General features: G+C 37.7%; 1 long non-coding RNA gene across 2 annotated transcripts; it reads right to left on the bottom strand.

Annotated features, from left to right (window-relative positions):
- Positions 1 to 5,996: 5,996 nt before the first annotated feature.
- Positions 5,997 to 18,346, bottom strand: LOC124379654. 2 transcript variants are annotated; one of them, XR_006924473.1, is made up of 4 exons: positions 18,209 to 18,346; positions 9,815 to 9,946; positions 9,234 to 9,317; positions 5,997 to 8,178 (listed from the first exon to the last, which is right to left on the bottom strand). It is a non-coding gene; the product is annotated as an uncharacterized LOC124379654 (long non-coding RNA). The 2 variants fall into 2 exon arrangements; XR_006924472.1 differs by lacking the exon at positions 18,209 to 18,346 and having other exon boundaries at positions 9,815 to 10,329.
- Positions 18,347 to 22,971: the final 4,625 nt, after the last annotated feature.

The following is a 22,971-nucleotide window of genomic DNA, read 5'->3' as shown; positions in this document are numbered from 1 at the left end:
CAGAGTTAGGGCGTCTGAATGACTCGGCCAGATGCGAAAAGAAGAAAGAGACACTGGTCTCTGGTACCTCAGGAGCATGTTTAACTTGACAGAGAGAGAGGGAGAGAGAGAGACAGAGAGAGAGAGAGAGAGAGAGAGAGAGAGAGAGAGAGAGAGAGAGAGAGAGAGAGAAAGAAATAGAGAAGTGGGATGACAGAGAGAGAGAAATAAGGATTAAATATTCTCATTGTTTGATAAATGTTTAAAGATAATGTGCAGTGTGATTTATCTACTTCCTGTAAGATTAATTTATTTTCTTAGTTGTTTCTTAATTATCTTAGAATTATATAAAATATAAAACATTAAGAAGAGCATTTATAAACATGTCATTGAAAAATGTTGAGAACATTTAGATTGAACCAGGAAGCACCTGTGTCAGACAGGTCAGACATCTCACACTGCAGGTTTTAATATAGTTTATAAAGAAAAACTTTTTTTTGTACAGTCTTGTATTTTCTTGAAAGTCAACCGGTATCCTAGAGACAGACAACACACTGTAATAATAATCTGAACTCAGTAATCTGAGCTCTGTCTGTTATTACACACTAAATAACAGTCCTTATGAACAAAAGACACACACACAAAGCTTGCATGCCAAGAACAAACCCACATGGCTGTAATGATAGTGATATTTCTTCTGGCCAGAATTGACTTTAAGGGAGATGATTGTTGTCCCCCCCATGTTGTATACACACAGTATCCATGCACATGAACTCTCTGAACTGGGCTGAATATTAAGGCCTTATGGACCAGGGAAATAATAATAAATACAAATGTGTGCAAATATTTGTACACCCCATTTGAGTGTCAGCTTCCTCCAATGTTTATTATTATTATTTTTTTTTACAAAATGGATAACCCTTAAGGTATCTTTACTTTGGGTTACTTGTTTAAAGGTTCCATGTAGAACCATAAAACTGAGCAAAGCATGTAAAATGTTAAATTCTTTATTATCAAATAAATTCTTAAAGAAGCCTTTGAATTCATCTGAGACAGTCATTTAAAAAGTTTTTTGTTGATTTTAAACAGTATTTTCTTAAACGATACATTTCTTGAGGTGCAGGATCTACAAAACTGTACAAAATTAGAAATTCTTTGCCAGGTCTTTAGTTTACAACTGTCAGGTTTCTACAATCCTGTGCCAATTGTAGCATGTAGATTCCTGTTCTTGGCTGGCTGGGGTCCTGGTTTGATGCTCTTATAACCTGTCCAGTTAAAGCTGCAATGTGTGGCCAGATGCTTTTCTGTTCTGATTTAAAGAGTTGTCAACCTGTATGATTCTAGCCGATATTCTCTGAACTCTCAAATCCCAAAGTTGTTTCTGCCTACTGAACTGTGGGGTTTGTTTTTTGCACCAATTCTGTATCGTAAAATTCTAGAGACCCGGGAGATCAGCAGTTGATGAGTCACTCCCTCAACCAGATTTATTCCACATTTTGATGTCTGATGTGAATATTAACTGCATGACCTTCATGATTTATGTATTGTGCTGCTGCAACTGTATGATCTTGCAGGTGTAGATGTAGATGTTTTTCATTTATTTATTTATTTTGTGTGTGTGTGTGTGTGTGTGTGTGTGTGTGTGTGTGTGTGTGTGTGTGTGTGTGTGTGTGTGGTGGGGGATTGTGCATATATGAGATGAATTGTGCTTGTGTGTATACAAGTGTGTACTTGATCAGCATGCATATGCAAGTGCTTTATTCAGTCCATCATCACCCATTCTGTGTGTCTGTGTGTGTGTGTGTGTGTGTGTGTGTGTGTGTGTGTGTGTGTGTGTATGTGTGTGTGTGTGTGCGTGTGTGCCTGTGTGTAATTGATTATGGTTTGGGGTTTTGGCTGAAGGTACTGTGTTCTGTGTCTTTAGGCATCCCACAATGAGTCATTAACTAACCATATTAATAACACATAACAACACAAATAACAATATTTTGGCCAATGATTACAATTGTTCTTTACTTAAAGAACTAAACATATTTTTTACCGGGTAATTTTGTGGACCACTTTCAAAAAAAAAAATTATGCTGCAAAAAATGACAGCAAGTATTTTTATTATAATAGACAATTAACCAAAATACAAGATTATTTAGCTTTTTTTAATAATCTTGCTAATAAGGATTTATTTCTAGAGCAATCAAAATTTCCCAATAGAATAAGAAAGGTTACACTATTAGACAAAGGTCTGGGAACACCTGACCCTAAGATTTGTATGTGCGTTTGAACATCCCAATCTACATTTAGTCCAATTTTGCTTTTACAACATTCTCCACTCTACTGGGAAGATGTTCCACTAAATTTTGTAATGTGCTTGTAGAAATATGTGCTCTTTTAGCCTCAGTCTTTTCAGACCATTAGAAAAGTCAGTTAATGATGTACCAATTTATCCCAATGATGTTCAATAGATTAGATGTCAGAGCTCTCAGCAGGCTGCTCAAGATTCACTCCAACCCATATACTTTAAATTATATCTTCATTGGCTCACTTTGTGCACTTTCATGCTGGAACAGGTTTGATGAGTGTGAATAGGTTAGTGGAGATCTAGAGGCCCTCTCACTCAGTATAATGAATAGACTTACAAGCACTATGTTTTTCTTGCACCTCTATATGATCCATGTGTGTGTGTGTGTGTGTGTGTGTGTGTGTGTGTGTGTGTGGGTGTGGGTGTGGGTGGGTGGGTGTGAGTATATATGTGTGTAAATAGTAAGCTCTGTGTGTGTTAATGTCTGGTTGGAAATCAATCAAATGATTCTGTATCTGTCATCATCCATATGTGTTTCGAGTTATTGAGCGTGCGCATGTGTGTGTGTGTGTGTGTGTGTGTGTGTGCGTATGTGCGTATGTGCATATGTGCGTATATGTGCGTATGTGTTGCTGAGCTGGCGCTATAAAGACATTTATGTTCTCAGCATTTGTCTAATGACTTACAGCACTGTAAGAGGCTAAACATGTGTGTCTGTGTGTGTCCATCTGCGAGTGTGTGTGTGTGTGTGTGTGTGTGTGTGTGTGTGTGTGTGTATATGCTAACTCCAAAAATGCTGCTCTTGGGCCAAAACAAAGCTACAATAATCGGCCTGAGCCTCAAAACTCCCACAACACAGTTCTCAAGGCTTGGAGTGAGCCTGACATCAACCTGGTACACACACACACACACACACACACACACACACACACACACGCACACACACGCACACACACATGCATGCTCACACCAAGGTCTGTAGTCCAGTCACTTTACTAATGAGACCAATAACTACAGATAAAGCCTACAGTAATGATTAGAGAAAGAGCATGAGGCGAGTTTGAACGTCCAAAGAAAAGAAACTGTAGACTTTCAGTAATTACTGAACCTAACATGCCTGCAATGCTTTAACTCAGAACTCAGCACCTCCTGCTCTTCTTTCTTCTCCCACTCTTAATGCTCTTTACTGAAGAATCTATAAACACACACACACACACACACACACACACACACATACACACACAATTTAAGATCCCAGTCCTGCCTTGTGAATCAGCTCCATGTTTACAGTCGACCCTCACTAGAGAAACTGGAAACGATTTCCCACTTGACGTGTTTTAAACGTGAGGTGTACTTTCCCACGATTCAATTCTATCGCTCTTCATCATTGCTTGTTGTTCTCTCTCACTCCACTCGTTTTTTCCCTGCCTCCATCCCCATTCCTTCGTTTCATCTTTCACGTCGACCAACTCCTGCCAAGAATCACTTTCCTCACCGTGTCACAGGACAGAGTGGAAGATATTTAGGGAGTCAGACAAGTCGTGTCGGGTGATCTTTTTCTCGCCACACTGATGTGTTGTTCATACAGTATGCGCACTCTTACAAACATGCGGAAATGCTGGAATTCATATTTTTAAAGAAAGCTTGCTGCAAGACCCTAGCCCTGACCTATGTTCTTTTTTCATCTATTTTTTCCATGTTTTGATTCGCCCTTTGCCTTACCATTGTCACTCTCGTATATAAACAATACATTGTTGTTATACTGTTATTATTATGTTTGAATGCATGTGGTTTTGACTGATCAGCTCTGTTGTTGTTTTGGTTAAGTTTTAATAAGAAGTCAATAAAACTAAAAAAAGTAAAGTAAAAAAGTAAAAAATTACTTAATTGCTTAGAGAAATTTAAGTTAAACCCTTTTTCCCTTTATAGCTTTGGGAGTGGTCAACTCCATATCTACTGGCAGCCTTCATAAATTTGTATCCATGATGGATAAATATTGGAATACAGGATGTGAGATGGGAATACACTCTGGATGGAACACCATTCCATCAGGGACACAAATCTGACACATTTTTGCTGGTTTAGCTTTTGCAGGTTGGAGGGAACCACAGGAAACCCACATGGACACAAGATGAACAAGGTGACAAAGCTACGGGCATTGCAAGACAATGTTAAAAAAATGTTTATTGTCCATTAATGCAACAATACAATTAGATTGTGGTAGATTAGGAAGAAGAAGAAGAATGTGACACGTACATTAAAGCACGGTGAAATTATTTCTTTGCATATTGTAACAATGTTAGGTCGCTGAGGTCAGAGCTCAGGAACAGCTATGAAACAGCGATCCTGGAGCAGAACAGGTTAAGTGCCTTGCTCTAGGGCTCAAGAGTAGCAGCTTGGTGATACTGGAGCATGAATCCCTGATTTTCTTATTATTAATCACCCAGAGCCTTAACCACTGAACTATAATTTCCTCTTAGATGGATTAGAATTAAATCTGTTAAGTTTGAATGAATTATCATGTGCTTATCAGTCAAATCCTGGTAAAAACAAAATGTTACGGTTAATTGTGCTGTTGTAGCAGGGCACAGGATAAGTTTACACAGATTTCTAGTCTGATAGCGGCTTCTAATCACAGCAGCGACAGCGCCTAGGACATTTCCATTACAACAGCAAGTTCTGAAATCGTGAACTGAAGTGTTGTAGTTCATAAATCGGCACAAATGGCTGAGCTGAGGAATATGGCTGGCTGTATATCGCTGCCTTATTTTAGACACATTTTCATTTAATTTTGACAAACAATGAAGGAGCATGATTAAGAGAAGATAATGCGAAGGGAGGATGATGATTGCTGAAACAACATCTCACATGGTCATGATGTGGCATTTTCTCGTAAGCTCCCACTCAGTCTGCATGATAGCAAAAACAATTTACTGTAAAGTAGTATTCTGTATTAGTGACATGTTTTTGAAATGTAAATGACATTACATATGAGAAATAAAACACAGATAGCGCTCTATATATTTTTTTACTTCAATTCTTTCAACTCAAAAAAAAGAATTGTTGAATAAGTTTGGACATTTGATTTTATTTAAACAAAAAAAATTTACATGCAATCATTTTACACCCACAAAAACTTTAAATCAGCACCTCAATGGCAATTTGGCAACTTCATGCTTTTAGGTACACGTCTTTATGTATGAATGCATTTCCTTTTCTCTGTCTAACACACACTGAAATGTGCATTTTTCTCATGTTTATGGGCCAACCGTGTGTTCTTATCTGTCTATCAGTGGGCTGAATGTCAAACTCCAGTTTCACACTGACACCAGAGAAACAAAAAGCCTTTCTCTGGAACTCTCGTCTGCCTTTTCTTATGTTTTCTTCCTCTTTTCTTTTTCATTTTTTTATCTTTGGCCCGTCAAAGCTACTCCTTTGAAACACACACACACACACACACACACACACAAACACACACATACACACATTCATTTAATGTCAAGATCAGTGTTTTTTTTTTTTTGGTTGCACTTGCATTATGTTTGTAAATCTTTCAGTCTGCACATTTGTAGCATATGAGTGCATATGGCAATACAGCAGAAAGATCACACACACACACACACACACACACACACACACACACACACACACACACACACACACACACGTACACATAGTTTTGCTTAAATTACTTTTAATAAAACATAAAGCATGTCTGTTGAAATTAATACTAAATATAAATACTGTATATAGAAAATATTCAGGTTCTTTGCCCTGCATCTTTTAAAACTTCCCAAAGGTGTTCATAACTAGTTGGAGATTTCTTTCTGACCTTGTGATTCAGTTCATCCTAGAGCAATTCAACAGGATTTGACTGTTTGCTCTTACAGGGCTTGGGCGTATGCTTTATCTTGTTGCATGGTTAAGTTGGATCCAATTAGCTGCAGTCCAGATGAATTGCATGGTATTCAAGCATAGAATAGTAGCCATGTTGGTTCAGTATTCATTTCACCCATCTATCTATCTATCTATCTATCTATCTATCTATCTATCTATCTATCTATCTATCTATCTATCTATCTATCTATCTATCTATCTATCTAAAGATTGCAATGTATTCATTAATAAAACAACAAGCCATCATAGTTTTCATACATTAAGTTACATTAAATGTTGCGAAATGACAAGAAAATATGTTAGTTCCTCTTTTTACTTCACTTTCCTGTGAATTTCAATTTGTTAAACTACAAAACGCAAAATCATTCTAGAACAACTTTACTTCTGACTGTTACAAAGCACTATCACTACACCACCTTCCATAAACGTTAATGAAACATCTTCTCACAGAAGAAAAACTCAACAGTCCCTGTTTGAATGAGCAGTTACAATGAAAACTAACACATTCCACAATTTTTAACAAATCGGAATTCAGAATCCAACAGTGCTATAAAATATAAGATTAGGTTAAGTATAACAGGCTGCTGTTAAATAAAATCAGTGAGAAAACGACTAAAAACGACACTGAAATTCAACCATTTAAATCTAGAGATTTACATCCAGAGAATTACATTTATTTTTGATTCATCGAGTTCCTTGGTCATTTTGGCTAACCATTTGGAACCAAAATGAAAGTGTAAATAATAGCGAACTGCATTTGATTATATTAGCACAGTGTTACATCAGATCATAATCAAATAGAGATTGCTATTATGATGTAACCTTGTTTGAGAAATAGAATCGCTTAAAATTGCATAGTATTCCTAATGAATAAAAATAAAATGAAGCACAAAAAAAATTGTTGTTGGAACAGTACAGAGAGAGAGAGAGAGAGAGAGAGAGAGAGAGAGAGAGAGAGAGAGAGAGCATAATCTTCTTTTGTTTTTCTCAGTAAGTGTTGTAAACATGGCAAAAGAAAGTGAATGGCTGAACTAACATTGCTTCCTACATGAGAGTGACACAGATAGATTGATCTTTCTTGCTCTTTCTATTTCTCTCCCCTTCCCTTTCTTTCTATTACTATTAAGTTTAACAGTGCTTCATTTGCATCATTATAGTGTTGCCAGCTTAAATATTGTAGTTGTACATAGATGTTCTACATAGAATACACATTTATCTGACAATTATGCATAAACATAGAACATATTACAAAAGCAAACAACAACAAACAACAGCTATGAATTTGAACATGTGCTTGGTGTCTATCACTGTCCCTTAGGCCATAAAATTCTACTGAATTGGATATAATGCAATAATTTGTTATTTTGAAATGTGTGATTAGAGATTTTCTAAATTGCTGATTTGTTTGTCAGGTGTGGAGAAAGAACAGCACATTCTCGACCTCTGGTTTTATAATGTGCAAGCACAATCTCTGTTTTCTTGTGGCCTAAGTTTTCCTTTATTCCACGCTCTCCTCAGAATCAGAATCATTTTTATTGCCAAGTATCATGGGTTGCATGTACAAGGAATGTGTCATGTTGTGCTGGTGCTATAAAAAATATGAAAAACTATAAAAACTAGGAAAATCAAATAATAAAGTAATAAAAAAGAAAAAGTGAGGCAATGCAAATGATAGTATTTCCCAAATAAGTCAAAAAGTGAAGGGTTGCGATATAGTAGGAGTTGTTGGTTGTGTTAATGTAATGCATTTAAGATGACAGTGTGAGATGACAGATTACTCTCCTGTGTTTAATGTTCTCCTTTGTCCCAGGTTCTCCTGTGTCCAAGATTGTCCCTTAGTTCCAGGTTCACCTATAGTCCAGGCTCCCCCTTGTTCCAGGTTCTCCTGTGCTCTTCTGTGTACCAGGGCCTCATGTGTTACAAGCTCTCATCTGTCATCCCTTCTCTTTGACAAGGCCCTGCTCACTCAGCCTGCATTTGATGAGGATCTGTCTCTGCTTATATCTCTGATGGTGAAAGATAAAATTTAACTTAATTATCTAATATTTAGCAGTCTATCTTAATTAAGAAGTGTGTGTATATGTACATTCAGTTTGTGTTAACCTTTGTGTTTGTTTTTATTTTATAAACTATGCATTTAAATAGCATTATTTAGCAGTAGAAGCTAAATAAATAGAGCTGTGCATGCAGTATGGTTTCATCTGATAATGTGTTTTGATAAAGTGAAAATGAAATAAGCCCTGCCCTAGGATGCACTGATTGCAGATTACAATGCTAGTAAAACATTTCATTTGATTGCCAATTCAGAATAGACATAAATAAATCTTAATTATAGCCATAAATAAAATAAATAAAGTGTGTGGAAGTGAATTTGCAGCAGTTCCAATTGAGAGTTCTCAGCATTGAGAATGATTGTAGTTTATTGGTAAATGTTAATGTTAGACTATGCCTTAGCAATCCAAATTTGTCTGTAATGCATTCAGAGCTCATCATGTGCAGGAGAAGACCTCTGCCACACTCAGAGGAACCCGATATCTGAGAAGCGAGAGGGCCTTGTTTTCACTCCTGATTAGATTTATCACTCGACAATGGACTTATTTTGAAAGGGAAATATACACGAACAGCATGGCAAGATTCAATATCTGCACGCCATTTTCTTACAAAACAAAAAACTTCAGAGAAACTTTGGGATAAAGTGCCTTCTATTACATATCCAGTAGGTCATAGAGTTTAAATGTCTTTCTGGCGGGTATGACAACAACGGTATAAAGACGCGCATAAAAACAAAACACGAGTTTCACTGCGATTAAGCGTGCTGGAAATCCTTTCCAGTTGCTTCAAAACAAAAAATGCATGTCCTGAGGTACAAATCTTTGGCTGAGTTCCAAGCCAGTCTTGTCATAGGTATGATAAAACACATGTGAAGGATAAGAAAATCATCTGCATTAATTGTGTATTAAAATGGACTGCACAAACACATGTGGATGAATGGGGATAACACTGTTAGAGCAGATCACAAAGTAAAGCATGAAAAGAACGCTACTACTATTATGTTACATACCTGCCTTGCCTGCACTCTGTTTATGTTTACTGCAGGGTGGCCACATTTGAGGGCAGAGAGGGGAAAAAAGCATAAAGGGCACCTCTGCATGCAAGAAAAAAAATAGGTCACCTAGAGCATTACATTGTTTTTTTTATATATATATATACAGTGGAACCTCGGAGCTCGCAGCCTCAGCGCTCGCGACCTCGCATGCTCGCGACTTTCATTCCGACCGGCGACTCCCATTCAGATCGGCTCGTGAGCAACCACGAGCTGCTCAAAACGCTAGTTTTAACATTTCTAATCAAGGTTTATCTCATTAAAATTTTCTAAAAAATGCTTTAAAACTATTTTTATTATGTATGGAGTGAAATAGTAGTATTTACTCATTTAAATCGATTTTGTATAGTGTTCTTTGGGTTTTTACTGGGTTGGAAGGGGCGTATCAAAAGGTCGCGAAAATTCGGAACTCGCGACCGGGCTTGGTCCCTAACCCTTGCGAGCTCCGAGGTTCCACTGTACTTATATACTGTATATATATATATATATATATATATATATATTAGATAATCTTTTCCATAATAGCACAAATTACAGACCTTAGCTGTTCCTTTGGACTTAGTGGAACCCTATAGGGCACTGCACTGTATTGCCACAGGTCATGAGTCGTAAATCAGGAATTCCTCACTGGAAGTGCAATCTCATCGATTTTCCTTACATGCAATGGCACCCTAAAAAACACTTCATTGTGATTTTTTTGCACACATTGACCCCTCAAGGGCACTTAATCATATTTCATCATACTTTTGGGAAACACATTGGGGAGTGAATCATGTATTCTGCACTGGAAGGGCATCCATTAGAACATTTAATCATGTTTTATTTATAGGACTGTGCAGTATACATATATACATTTTTTTTTTTTTTACTAAAACTTGCATTGAAACACCTAGAGGATACGTAATCACATTTTCTTACACATAGAACAAGGCCAATTGGTACCGTTTTATTTATTATGTGATTCTGAACAATGTTTTATTTTAAATTACCGGATTCTCTCCGTCACATCTGTCTATGACTCACTCTTGATGCATGTCATGATGCCTCAGTCACATGTCTTACCTCCATCCGCTACCTTCTTAAAGGGGCTGCTCCGGCCGGTAACACATAATACATTACCGCTAAATTCAAACCCCAAGCTAACAAAATGAACAAAAAAAAAACACAGTGTATTCACATTTATTATTATATTTATAAAATACCAGTTTTTATGCCAGTCGTATCATTTTATTTAGTTGTATCTATCCCCCAACACCTTCATCTATCGGTGCCACAAAAAAGGTTGGGGACTGCTGGTATAGAGCACTGAACCACAGCCCTCTACCCTAGTGGGCACTTAATTACATTCAATACAATCATTTGAAGATTGATGCCATGATGTCACTCAATGTTTAAATGTTTTAGTTTTTTGTTCTTTTTATATCTACAGCTTTAAATTGTCAATGAAGGCATTAATAAGTGTGACTATTCTATTATTAGGTCTGAGTTACACTATAGTAATGCTACAATTTACAATATATGTTTTTTTTTTTTAGTAAATATTTTGATATTTAATATTTAAATATAAATATATTTTAATTCTTTATTTTACAGAAATAAATAGATTATAAATATAAATTTACAAATTGGTCTCTAAGTTTAGGCTTTAATTTATCCCTAATGAGCAAGTCAGTGGTAAAGAAAAAAAATCCCTGAAATGGTATGAGGAAGAAAATTTGAGAGAAACCAGATTCAAAAGGGAACGTCTCTAGGTTACGTATGTAACCCTAGTTCCCTGAGGGAACGAGACGCTGCGTCGAAACGCACTGGAAACGTGCATGAGTGTTCACGCTCTGAAATAATGTGTGTAATCAGTCAAAAATTGGATGCTGGCTGTCACTGGTGAGGTGACGTCACGACCAGGAGTATAAAGCGCATATGAGAGAGGACAGCGGCAGCTTCTGCAAGGGAGAAGGAAGCGCTGCAGGGATGCCGGAGGTGTGGCAGCGTCTCGTTCCCTCAAGGAACTAGGATTACATACGTAACCTAGAGACTTTCCCTTTCAGAAACCCGAGCTGTGTCGAAACGCTTTGGGAACGAGTGTCCAATCATGCCAGACTGACCAATCTCTGACTAGTGTGTGTTTGTCACCACAGCTAGAGAAGGACTGAGGGGCCAGGAGTGGCACTCGGAGTGGAGAGAGCTCTGACCCCGAATGGAGCGGGGAGACTAGAGGACTCTTAAGATGTGATAGCATCAACAATGCACCTGCTCAGAGCCTGCCTATCAGCAAGGAGGCCTCTCTTGGAAGGGCTGTAACAGATAAACAGCTGATGGGTCCTTCTCCAAGGACTCGTCCCATGGATGTAGGTGTCCAGTGCGCGCACCGGACAAAGCCGGTCCAGTTTCTCCTGGTCTGGGGCCTGGAACGGAGGAGGATAGAATGCCTGTAATCTTATGGGTCGTGGGACAACTGAGGGCACCTTGGGGATGTAACCCCCTGTACAGGGGTACAGGAAGGCACCAGCCGTACCTGTGGTAAACTCCAGGAGGAGGGGGGCCACAGACAGAGCCTGCAGAGATGGCCCCGGCCACTGGGGCATGATAGGCTGAAATGGCAGACGCATAGACTTTTAGGGTGGACAGAGCCAACCCCTGGTGAACCGTCCCCGGAAGAATTCCAGCACTGAACCAACCGGGCAGTGGACTGGATCCAGCTGGTGGTGCTCACACCACGAGCAGAACAGACGCCACCTGGCGGCATACAACCTCCTCGTGGAGGGAGCTTTGGAGCGGAGAATGGTCTCTACCACAGTGAGAGGCTGCCCTTCTCTGACCTTCCTGATGGCCTTAAGGATGGCCACAATGTGGGCAGGGGAAAGCGGTGCACACAAAGTAGTTAAATCCCATATGACTTCGAGATAGGTGGTTCTCTGTAATGGAGAAAGCACACTCTTCCCCTCGTTCAGCAAAAACCCCAACGCCTTCATGTGGGCAAGAACTACACCTCAAGGCTGGACCGCAAACTGCTCAGACTGAGCTTGGATCAACCAATCGTTGATGTAGTTCCATCCACACGGGGTGATACGGGGTGAACAGGCAAGGCCATACGGAAGAACCCCCGAAAGCGAAACTCAGGAACTTCCTGTGAGAAGGTAGGATGGATACATGAAAGGACGCATCCCTTAGACCTACCTTGACAAACCAGTCCTCGGATCTGATTTGAAGCTCAACCTGCTTGAGGGTCAGCATCTTGAGTCTCATGAGAGAACTGTTCAGCTGACATAGATCTAAGATAGGATGCAACCCTCCGTCCTCTTTGGGAACTATGAAGTTCCAGGCGTAGAACCTGGACTCTCATTCTGATGGAGGGACCACCTCAATGGCCCCCCTCCTCAGGAGAGTGTCTACTTCGTGTTCCATGACCAGAGCCTGCTGGCTTCCCACCAGGGTGAGAAGAACCCTGTGAAAATGGGGCGGAGGAGACCCGAACTGAATCAAGTAGCCTCGCTCTACAGTACGCAGGACCCACAAGGTCACATCTGGAAGAGCTCGCCAAGCTGCCAGAAAGCGCCTCAGGGGTACCAGTCTCTCGAGACTGACCTCTGGTCCAGAGCCAAGGGAGCACCCTGATCTCAGGGACCACAACGATGCCGATGTCTCTTCATCGAAGTCATCCTGTTGAAGACAACAGTCCTCAAATTTGTCAACTCACATGGCCTCGACGCGAGCGGCGCACAGGATCCCTCACAGGGGGAGAGCGAGTCGCGACACTGCGCTTCTGCACCTCCCGATGGGAGACGAGGGCTGCGGTCGGGGCTGGGCCTGCCGACGGGGTCTTGAAGGAGGAAGCGATCCCGGGAGAGAGATAGCTCGCAAGCATCTCTCCAACCCGCATCATCGCTCCATACCTGTGTACTTCCCACCCCGTAATGTTCTTTCCTAGGTTTTTTTTGTTTGTTTTTTGTGAACACAATGTTGAAAGGGGCCGAAGGGGCAATGGCCATGACCATGACACTTAGTGTACAGGTCTGGAAAGGACTGGAAAATCCCAACATGGAGGTTGCGACCTGGTGTCAGAAAAAGTGCTCGTCCAGCTGGACGGAGGGACTTTTCTGCTCATGAGGCGCCCAAGTTATGTAGCTCGGCCAGGACAAACATATACAAATATACATGCAAAAAAAAAAAAATATATATATATATATATATATATATATATATATATATATATATATATATATATATATATATATATATTATTATTATATATATTATATTTTACTACGAGGAGTAAGAGCCCCACCTTGAGGAGTGCTCTCCAGGAGTGGAGTGATAGGACAGAAAATGCTAGCAGAATGTGCGCGGCACAATGAGCGCGGTGCAATATGTGCAGAGAATCTGAGCCGAAAGCTAATTGTTAGTAACTGTTAATTACAGTCCATTATTAAATTGTTTATGTGGAACCATCCTCAGCTGTAGTGAGTGCTTTCTAATCAAAAATAACTCCATCTAGAGGTAGCGCTTTGGGATGAATCCAGCAGATCGGAAAAACAGAAAGGGACAAGATCACTGGTACCGCAAAAACATATTTGACTTGGCAGTCACGTTTTGGTTAGAGAGAGTGTGTTTGTGAGTGTGTGTGTGTGTGTGTGTGTGTGTGTGTGTGTGTGTGTGTGTGTGTGTGTGTGAGTAAAACAGTGACAGTACGAAGACATGATTGTTTGTTATTACTTTGTTGACCTGTACCAGCTGTGATGGCAGGATGAGTGGTTGTGGTTTAAAGCTGTGGCCTGAAACCTAACACACACACACACACACACACACACACACACACACACAAACACATTATACACATACAATACAGACCTAAATTCTGAAAGCAGAGACATTCTTTGGACAATGTTAGTGCTAATCTGACACTATATGGACAAATGTTAGGTTAGATTTGTTGTTATAATGACCTCCACTCTTCTGGGAAGATGTTTCACTAGATTTTGGAATCTGGTTGTGGAGATTTGTGCTTATTCAACCACAAGGGTGTTAGGTACTGATGTAGGATTAGAAGTTCTGGGGTGCAGTCAGCGTTCCATTTTATCATAAATGTGTTTATTAGTGTTGAGAGTATGTAAGCCATGTAAAACTAATGTCCATTTCATGTCCAAACCAGATACTTATGGAGCTGGCTTTGTGCACAGGGGCACTGTCATGCTGGAATAGATTTGGGTCTCAAATGAAGAGAAAATGTATTGCTACACCATCCAAAGACATTTGTCCTATACAATTGTGTGTCTCCAAATTTGTATTAACTTGAAAACGCCAAGTGTCTTAATACGTATAGGGTATTTCTAGACTGACAAAATTCATTCTTTCCATATTTCCTAGTTAAATTCTCTTGTTAAGTTATGTCTCAATATAACCATTCTGAAGAACACTTACTAGTTATTTAGTCAGCTATGAAGTCATTTTCGAAATGTATCATATCACAGTTCTTTGACAACAAATGTCATGCTATGAAATATCAACTCCGTGACAAGTGACAAACGTAAGGTAAGCCTTTATAACTGTCATGTTATAAATAGCTTATGCAGGCATGGTTGGAAATCTGTACTAGAAACATCTCGGCTGTAACTTGATATGCAGCTATCAGTATGATTAAACAGAATAGATAAAAAGATTAAATATGTGTCATGTAGCTTTGTAAGTACTCATCAACCTGTGCAGTCCATAAAAAGTCTATAACTGAACAACTAGAATATGTCCAGCTGTCATTAAAGCTACAGGACATTTTCATTAAATACAATTTTATGCATGAATTATATACAATTAATCACAGGTAGTTGTTTTATGAAAGGACATCTGGAATATGTCCCACTCTCAATGAAAGTGAAAGAAGATGTTTTGAATATATGTGCATCAGTTATAAGTCATGGTGCCCAATTTGTAGCATGTAGCATGCATAAGTGGTTGAAATGCCATACAAAAAAATTTCAGGAAAGGAGACCAGGAGTATGTCCAGCTAATATTGATGCTTATGACAGACATTTAAATGTTATGGTCATTAATGGACTAGTTATAATGTAGCTTTATGAACATTGAAAATGTAAGAATTTTAAAGAAATGTCTTACATTTGATACATATTTGTATATATACAATAAAATCTTTTTACAAAAATCAAAATGAATAAAAATGTTAGTACAATATAGTAAACAGTAAAAAGTTATTTGTAAATAATACAAATACTGTTGAATAAACTAAAAATAAAAATAACAATAACAATAATACAATAGTCAAATGCTCATACAAAATGTAATTTGTATTATTATTATTTATTTGTTTTTTTAAGCGTTACATTTTTTTTATGACTGTTTAATGGTGCTTGCCAGATCTTGTGTAAAATACAAGCCTGCATATCTCTTTATAATGACGTGTAAACCATGTGAACAGTCAATGGGCTGTACATCAGTGAGTACTCATCATGCTGCTGGTGTTCCGAGTTACAGTAAAGAGATATCATTCAACAGGAAATGGGTGGAGAAATCTAACTGGCACTGACTATTATTGTTGCATCATTTAACACAATGCTATTGATAACCTGACACTCCAAAACCACAGACAGCGATGAACATCGTGTTCCTGTCTAATTTCTGTGTGCTAGTGGCAGTGTGTAAAAACATAATTTGTAATATATAGACCTAAAGCTGACAGACATTCCTTATTTTCTCATAACTACTCGAAGCCTAATACTTGTCTCTTCACTTTACTGATGTTTGTTCATGCAGACCATGATGCAATAATCGCTGACCATTCACACACTTCTGTTCTGCTCATTACAGCTTTTTATTTATTTTTTTAAAAACTGTCCTCTGTACAGAACGTGTTAGCACTTGTTTGTTTTGATGATGATATTAGGGTGCAAGAGCATGGCTGACATTTTGAGAGCCTGTATCAGCTTAAAAAACTGATTTGATTAGATTGTGGATGTTTAAATATTTAACAGTTTGATCAAATGTTTGATGTTCAGTGGGTGAAAAAATGGTTTCTAGATAGCAAGGTTTTAGACATCTGTTGTCTTTAATCCTCCTAGCTAATTTATCATGCTAATTTAATCCTAACTGGTTAAATACTTTAAATAGCTAGCTAATTTTTAAAATATAATTTAGTAAAAAGCAAAATTTATTATTTAGTAAAATTAAATTTGAGAAGCAAAAATATGTTTCACTTGGGAACGTTATTTTTTAGGAAGGATGCAAACTCACTGTGTTAGCATCGAGAGAGGCTCCCACTTCCTGCCTCAAATAGTTCATTATAATGATGGGATTCATAAAAATATTAGTTGTAAGTGTATGTGTGCGTGTGTATGTGTATTCTGTGCTTATGTGTGCATATGTGTATTGTTTGTGTATGTGTATGCGTGCACGTTGCAGCCTGTGTCTTACCAGTTTAGTGAGTCAGAATTCCACTTAAAGTGAAATGGCTGCTTTCTTCAAAAGCCTAAACATGTGAAATAGAGTGGCACAGACCAGTCTGAGTCAGCAGCTCACACAGCTCTGCTGTCATCAGGGTGATGCATTTAAATGCTGATAAAATACTTATCAAGACTTCTTTAGTAGCAGTAGAAAAGAAATTCACAATTATATACTTACATACTATTTTACCAAAAAACAAACCAAATATTCCAGTTTACATAAGTTTAACCTAAAGACACCAAAAGTGTTACAATACACAAAACTCAGCCTGCCAAAATACAAAAGCTCCCCGAGATGGCCTATGGAAGAAACCTTGAGAGAAACCAGACTCAAGAGGGAACCCATCCTCATCTGGGTTGCACCGAATGTCCATTTATTGCAGATATACGATGTTGTGGGGTAAATCTTGTCAAATTTTTTAAGGAATTTATGGGTATTATTGTTGAAAATAGGTTGTAACTACTTGTTCTGACCTGCAGGTATGAAATAACTGCTTTAATTCTCCAAACTAGTTTGCTATTGTTGAATGAAAAATATATAGAAAAATTGCCGGAGGCATATTTAGTCTACCTCCTGTCAGTTCTGCTCATATTTTCTTTTCACTTTGTTTTGTGGCCAATTATAAGGATTTGATTATAGCATGAAACCCCCCCACCCCCTAAAAACACCACCACCACCACCACCACCACACACACACACACACACACACACACACACACACACACACACACACACACACCACAAACACACACAAACACACCAAAAACCACCACAAACAACAACAAAAGCGTAATATATTGATTAAATATACATGTTAATATTAATTATTACTTTTCTTATGTATTGTTTTTGTGCTTTCTTGTTTACTTGATTATTTAATGTTCTTATTTATTTTAGTCAAAAAATTATTTTATCAGGGTAAGTATGCTGATTGTCAAACAATGTATATGACATGAGCATTGAAACAAATTATTGCAGATTTGGTTTTACAAATTTAAATCATAAACAGATGATGTCTTCAGACACAATCTTGAGTGTGCACAAGTGCACTTTTGTGACTTGTAATAACCAACATCACACACATATACACAAACACACATACACAAACACACACACACACACACACACACACACACACACACACACACACACACACACACACACACACACACACAAAGACATTGTCTCATCGGCTTCTATTTATGTTTGTTAGTCTTATTGGCTTTATCTATTTTCTATTTTTTTCTGAATCTTCTCTCCAACACACACACACACACACACACACACACACACACACAACACACACACACACAAACACACATACACAAACACACATACACACACACACACACACACACACACACACACACACACACACACACACACACACACACACACAAACACACACACACACACACACACACACACACACACACACACACACACACACACACATATCACAGCAGACAGTCTTAAACATGGTTTACCCCCCAATCTGAGGTTCAGTGCAGTGCAGCAGAATCAGCGTTAGCCCTCCATGACTGATGTTTTGGGTAAAACACTGAAGTAAAATGTGCCAAAATGAGCTCATCTTCACAGTTTTAGAGATACATGCTTCGCCATAGACAGCCTGACACCCTTTGCAAGAAGACAGACAACTTGGCTGGCTTACAGTGTCTAGACTACTGAATTACCTTGAGTGGGATTAGCTTTGTGTAGCTTTGTGTACACTATCCCCAATTATGTGCTTCATCATGCTGCTATAGATAGCTGTGTCTATGTGATGGAGTGCTGTGGGTTTGTGGGTGCGTATGCATTTAGACACTTGCAGTTTAAAATGAGCAAGATATGTTAATAAAATGGCAGCATTATGTTACAGAAAATTTTAAATGGCTAAGTAAGTAAAGTTGGTTTTTTTGCAGTTTTTTTGACAAAATTCAGTTTTTCTTATTTTATCTATGTGTTTGTATATTTAAAATATCTTTGTTATTTTATTTTATTTTATTAATAATAATAATAACAATAATAAATAAAAGAAAAGTCTGTAAAATGTTTTTGAATGAATTTTCATTAGATTTGACTGGTGTAATAAATGACAAATAACATAAGCTTTTCTGTCAGCCAACAGTAAACAATTAAAGCTCACTAGTTACTTTTATTTGCTAGATTTGGTGAATCTTTCAGTTTCCAGGGACTATGCTACATTTTGAAACATGTATTGTGTGCATAGTTTTTTTTTCCTGGAAACATGGAGGCTAGTCAAATTTGAACCTTTAAGATTCTAAAGCTTCTGGCCAGAAAAGCATGCAAAACATATCAGTCTGAGGCTGACCTAGTGTGTAGGATTTTGGTCAGGAGGTGTATATTAATGCTATTAAGAGACAGCCAGAGGTAGAAGTTTTTCTACTATTAACATTTAAATAAAGAAACAATAAGAGGCTATTAAAGTTCAATTTATATTAGAAATTTACATTCACTGTAACATAAATGAAAGAAAAATATCTGTTATATCATAATTAAATTGTTTGTATTGGCAAATTGTTGTGGTTTGAGAAGAATAAAATACTTCGGGAATACTTTGCTTTTATCGGAAAATAAGTTACTAATGTAGGTTATTTTCCTATGATAGCACATCCTGAATGGTGAAATTTTTTTGTCTATACATTTCTAAGCTGTTCTAAGCTATCCTGTTTACAGGTGCCTTGGTTAAATTAGCTCATTGTTTGCCAGGTGATAAATGAGGGATGAATTAGACCATTCCTGTTCTTGAGTTAAAGTTCAAATTAGCTACTTAAATATTATTCTAGCAAAAATAATCATACTCTTTTTAAACATACTCCGTTTAAACTTTAGTAAAAGTACAAATTAGTACAGTACCTTTTGATATATCTATGCATTTCATTGTTCTAGTGCAGACACTCTCATTCCATAAAAACTTCCTCCAGAACTCAGGAGAAAAATCAAATGACACATTAAAGTGTAGTAAAGTAAAAGTTTTCTAAAACACTTCGATTAGGTACAAAAAATTAAAAATATGTAGTAACTAAGTAAAAACAATAGTTAACAGTAACAAAGTAAAAAATAAGTACAATATTTCTGCCCACCAGTGCAGGTGTTATCTTCCTGTTCACTTCACACCTATTGAGGGAGAATAATAATTTGTACATTTATATAGCGCTTTTCTGCAGCACTCAAAGCGCTTAAGTACTAGCACTTACAGTACCATCAGTTCCAAATATTTAATAATAATATACGATATTATATAGCAATATACGATATTAAAATTTAAGTACTATAAAACCCCAGTTGCATTACAACACCTAATGTCCATACCAGTGTCAGGCTGATGCACGCACTGGGATGACATCACTGTCCATTCTGGGATCTGAGCCGAACACCAGGTGCACCTCCAAGAGCTCTTTTACATATATAATTGGAATCGTGAACAATGTGAAGGTAAGGCAACCCCTAATTATTTAAACCAGCCACAAATCCCTGAGCACAACTATAGCTCACCACTTCCTTGTCAAGTTCAGCCAACGTATTATAAGTCAAACTTCCCTCAGGGGTGAAATCTGAGTGCTAGACCTGTTAGAACTCTCTCTCAAGCCAGTTTTCAGCACTGCATGATTTTGAGCAACCTTTTATTATCTACTATTTGTCACTCTGTATAAGGCCTCAATAACGTTTTATACCAGACTACATGATAATGTGTGTGTGAATGTGTGTGTCCTTTATTTTAGATCAGTAGGATCTGGAAATCATCTGTGAATATATGTAGAAATATTTGAAGGGAATTAATTTTTTGATTATCATGTTTTATATACCTGTATGTTTTAATCATCACTATTATATTCGTAGCTGTCCTGTTGGGTGGAGATGTTCTATGTTGTCCTCCTGTTAGTGGATTTTAGACGTTCGAAAATTTAATCAACAAGTTTAGATTTTGTTGAAACCATCTTACGTTTCAATTAGCCATCAAATTTTAAGTTTTGTGGCCAAAATATTCTTCTATACAGTATGATTTACAGTATGACAGGCTGAACATTGCACCAGAGAAAGTTTTGATAGTATTTTTTTGCTATTTGACATATTATTAAATGTCCAAAACTTTAGAAATGACAAGCTCACAGCTGAACTTCTAGTACTTCTGGTCTCTCTGGTTCTGTGTTCTACTTTTAGTCTGCAGGAGATTGTAATGTGAACAACATTCTCAGAATGCACTGATCACTCTATTTGTCTTTCCCCACTGTTAAACATGAGATCAGTGCAGTTTGAGGTTTGGGTGATGAGGTCATCACTTACGGGGCTTTTTGTTGAAAACGGTAAAATGAACTCGGTTGTATCTCCTGTAAAGTTTGTGTGAAGTTAAACGAGAAAGAAAAAAAAGAAATATGTTGACATTCATATAAATGAGGGGTCGAATGTTCATGAGCTGACAGTATCATTTATATTTTCATAAACTTTTTAAATTTTAGCCTTATGCTGCTTTTGTGATTTGACGTGTTGTTTTGGTAACACATAAGTAAAGTGAGAGACATTTCTTGATATGAGGTTGAGTTATGACACTATCTGGGCTTGTAAGATTTGTACGTTAGAACCTCATGACAGCTAATTTAGTGTGAGTGCCTGTGTTCTTCTCGTAAGTCAGATTAAAGATAACAAACATATTTATAAGGTGAAAAGGGGGAGACAGACAGAGAAAGAGAGAGAGAGAGAGAGAGAGAGAGAGAGAGAGACAGTGTGTGTGTGTGTGTGTGTGTGTGTGTGTGTGTGTGTGTGTGTGTGTGTGTGTATATACGTGTGTCTGTTTGTCTCTTTGTCTCTTTGAAAGAGCGAGAGAGAGAGATAGATAAAGAGAGAGAGAGAGAGAGAGAGAGAGAGAGAGAGAATTTGTGTGTGTGTGTGTGTGTGTGTGTGTGTGTGTGTGTGTGTGTGTGCCTGTGAAAGAGAAAGAGAGAGAGAGAGAGAGAGAGAGAGAGAGAGAGAGAGAGAGAGAAAGAGAGAATGCGTGTGTGTGTGTGTGTGTGTGTGTGTGTGTGTGTGTGTGTGTGTGTGTGTGTGTGTGTGTGTGAGATGCCATCAGGCAAGGGACAGTGAATAACCATGCCATCTATTTTATATAGCACTGACAAAGACATATGGTAAGCATACAGATGCTCTCTCTCACACACACACACACACACACACACACACACACACACACACACACACACACACACACACACACACACACACACACACACACACACACACACTCTATTTTACTTAGTATAGTATCTCAAGGTTGTTATTTTACGAGGTTGTATAAGTATTGTTACTGAGAGTAAAATGTGTGTGTGTGTGTGTGTGTGTGTGTGTGTGTGTGTGTGTGTGTGTGTGTGTTGTGTGAAAGAGAGAAAGAGAGAGAGAGAGAGAGAGAGAGAGAGAGAGAGAGAGAAGCAACAGTCATTACATTCGTAATAAAATTGACAAAATTGTTAATAAAATATTTCACACAAGTGTGGACACTGGAGAAAGAATATAAGCTGAAATATTTTAAAATATACTAAAATAAACAATATTCATAACATGTAAATCATCACCACAGTGTAATGTATTTAACATTTCTCTGCCTTTATATTATTCCATGAGTGTTTGTACAGATTTAGGCAGACATCTGAATTTATAAACATGTATATACAATTGACACATGAAATTATAATGAATCTACAGTGTAATGCACATTGATAAATCATGTAATTGTGTTTATGAACAGCCTGCAAAATGACGCCTTGAGAAGTGTTTATATAGGTTTATGTGAATTGGCGTGTTGTTGTTATGTAACCTAAGGAATCTTGGTAAAGTTTTATGCAATTCTGGAAATTGACTTATTATTCTTATTATATCAGATGGGAGTGGGTTCCCTTTTGAGTCTGGTTTCTCTCAGGGTTTCTTCCTCACACCATCTCAGGGAGTTTTTCTTTGCCACTGTTGCCACTGGCTTGCTCAATAGGGATAAACTTAATAAAGTAATCTTATATGGATAGATTTCTAAATAAAAAAAATTATATCCATAATCTATTTATTTATGCAAATCTGCTTTGGGGCAAATTGTTAAAAGAGCTATAGAAATACAATTTTACTGAATTGAACTGAATTAAATATTCCTTTTCAAACACAGTACATATGTCTTTCTGCATCTTTTAATTTGTTCTCTATGCAGTGTATATGAAGTATGTAAGTTTGTATGAAGTGTGTATGAATATGT

The sequence above is a fragment of the Silurus meridionalis genome, chromosome 26 (assembly GCF_014805685.1).
Source record: "Silurus meridionalis isolate SWU-2019-XX chromosome 26, ASM1480568v1, whole genome shotgun sequence".
Classification (NCBI taxonomy): domain Eukaryota; kingdom Metazoa; phylum Chordata; class Actinopteri; order Siluriformes; family Siluridae; genus Silurus; species Silurus meridionalis.
Note: the sequence above shows the minus strand (reverse complement) of the source record. Positions and strands in the feature narration are given on the sequence as shown.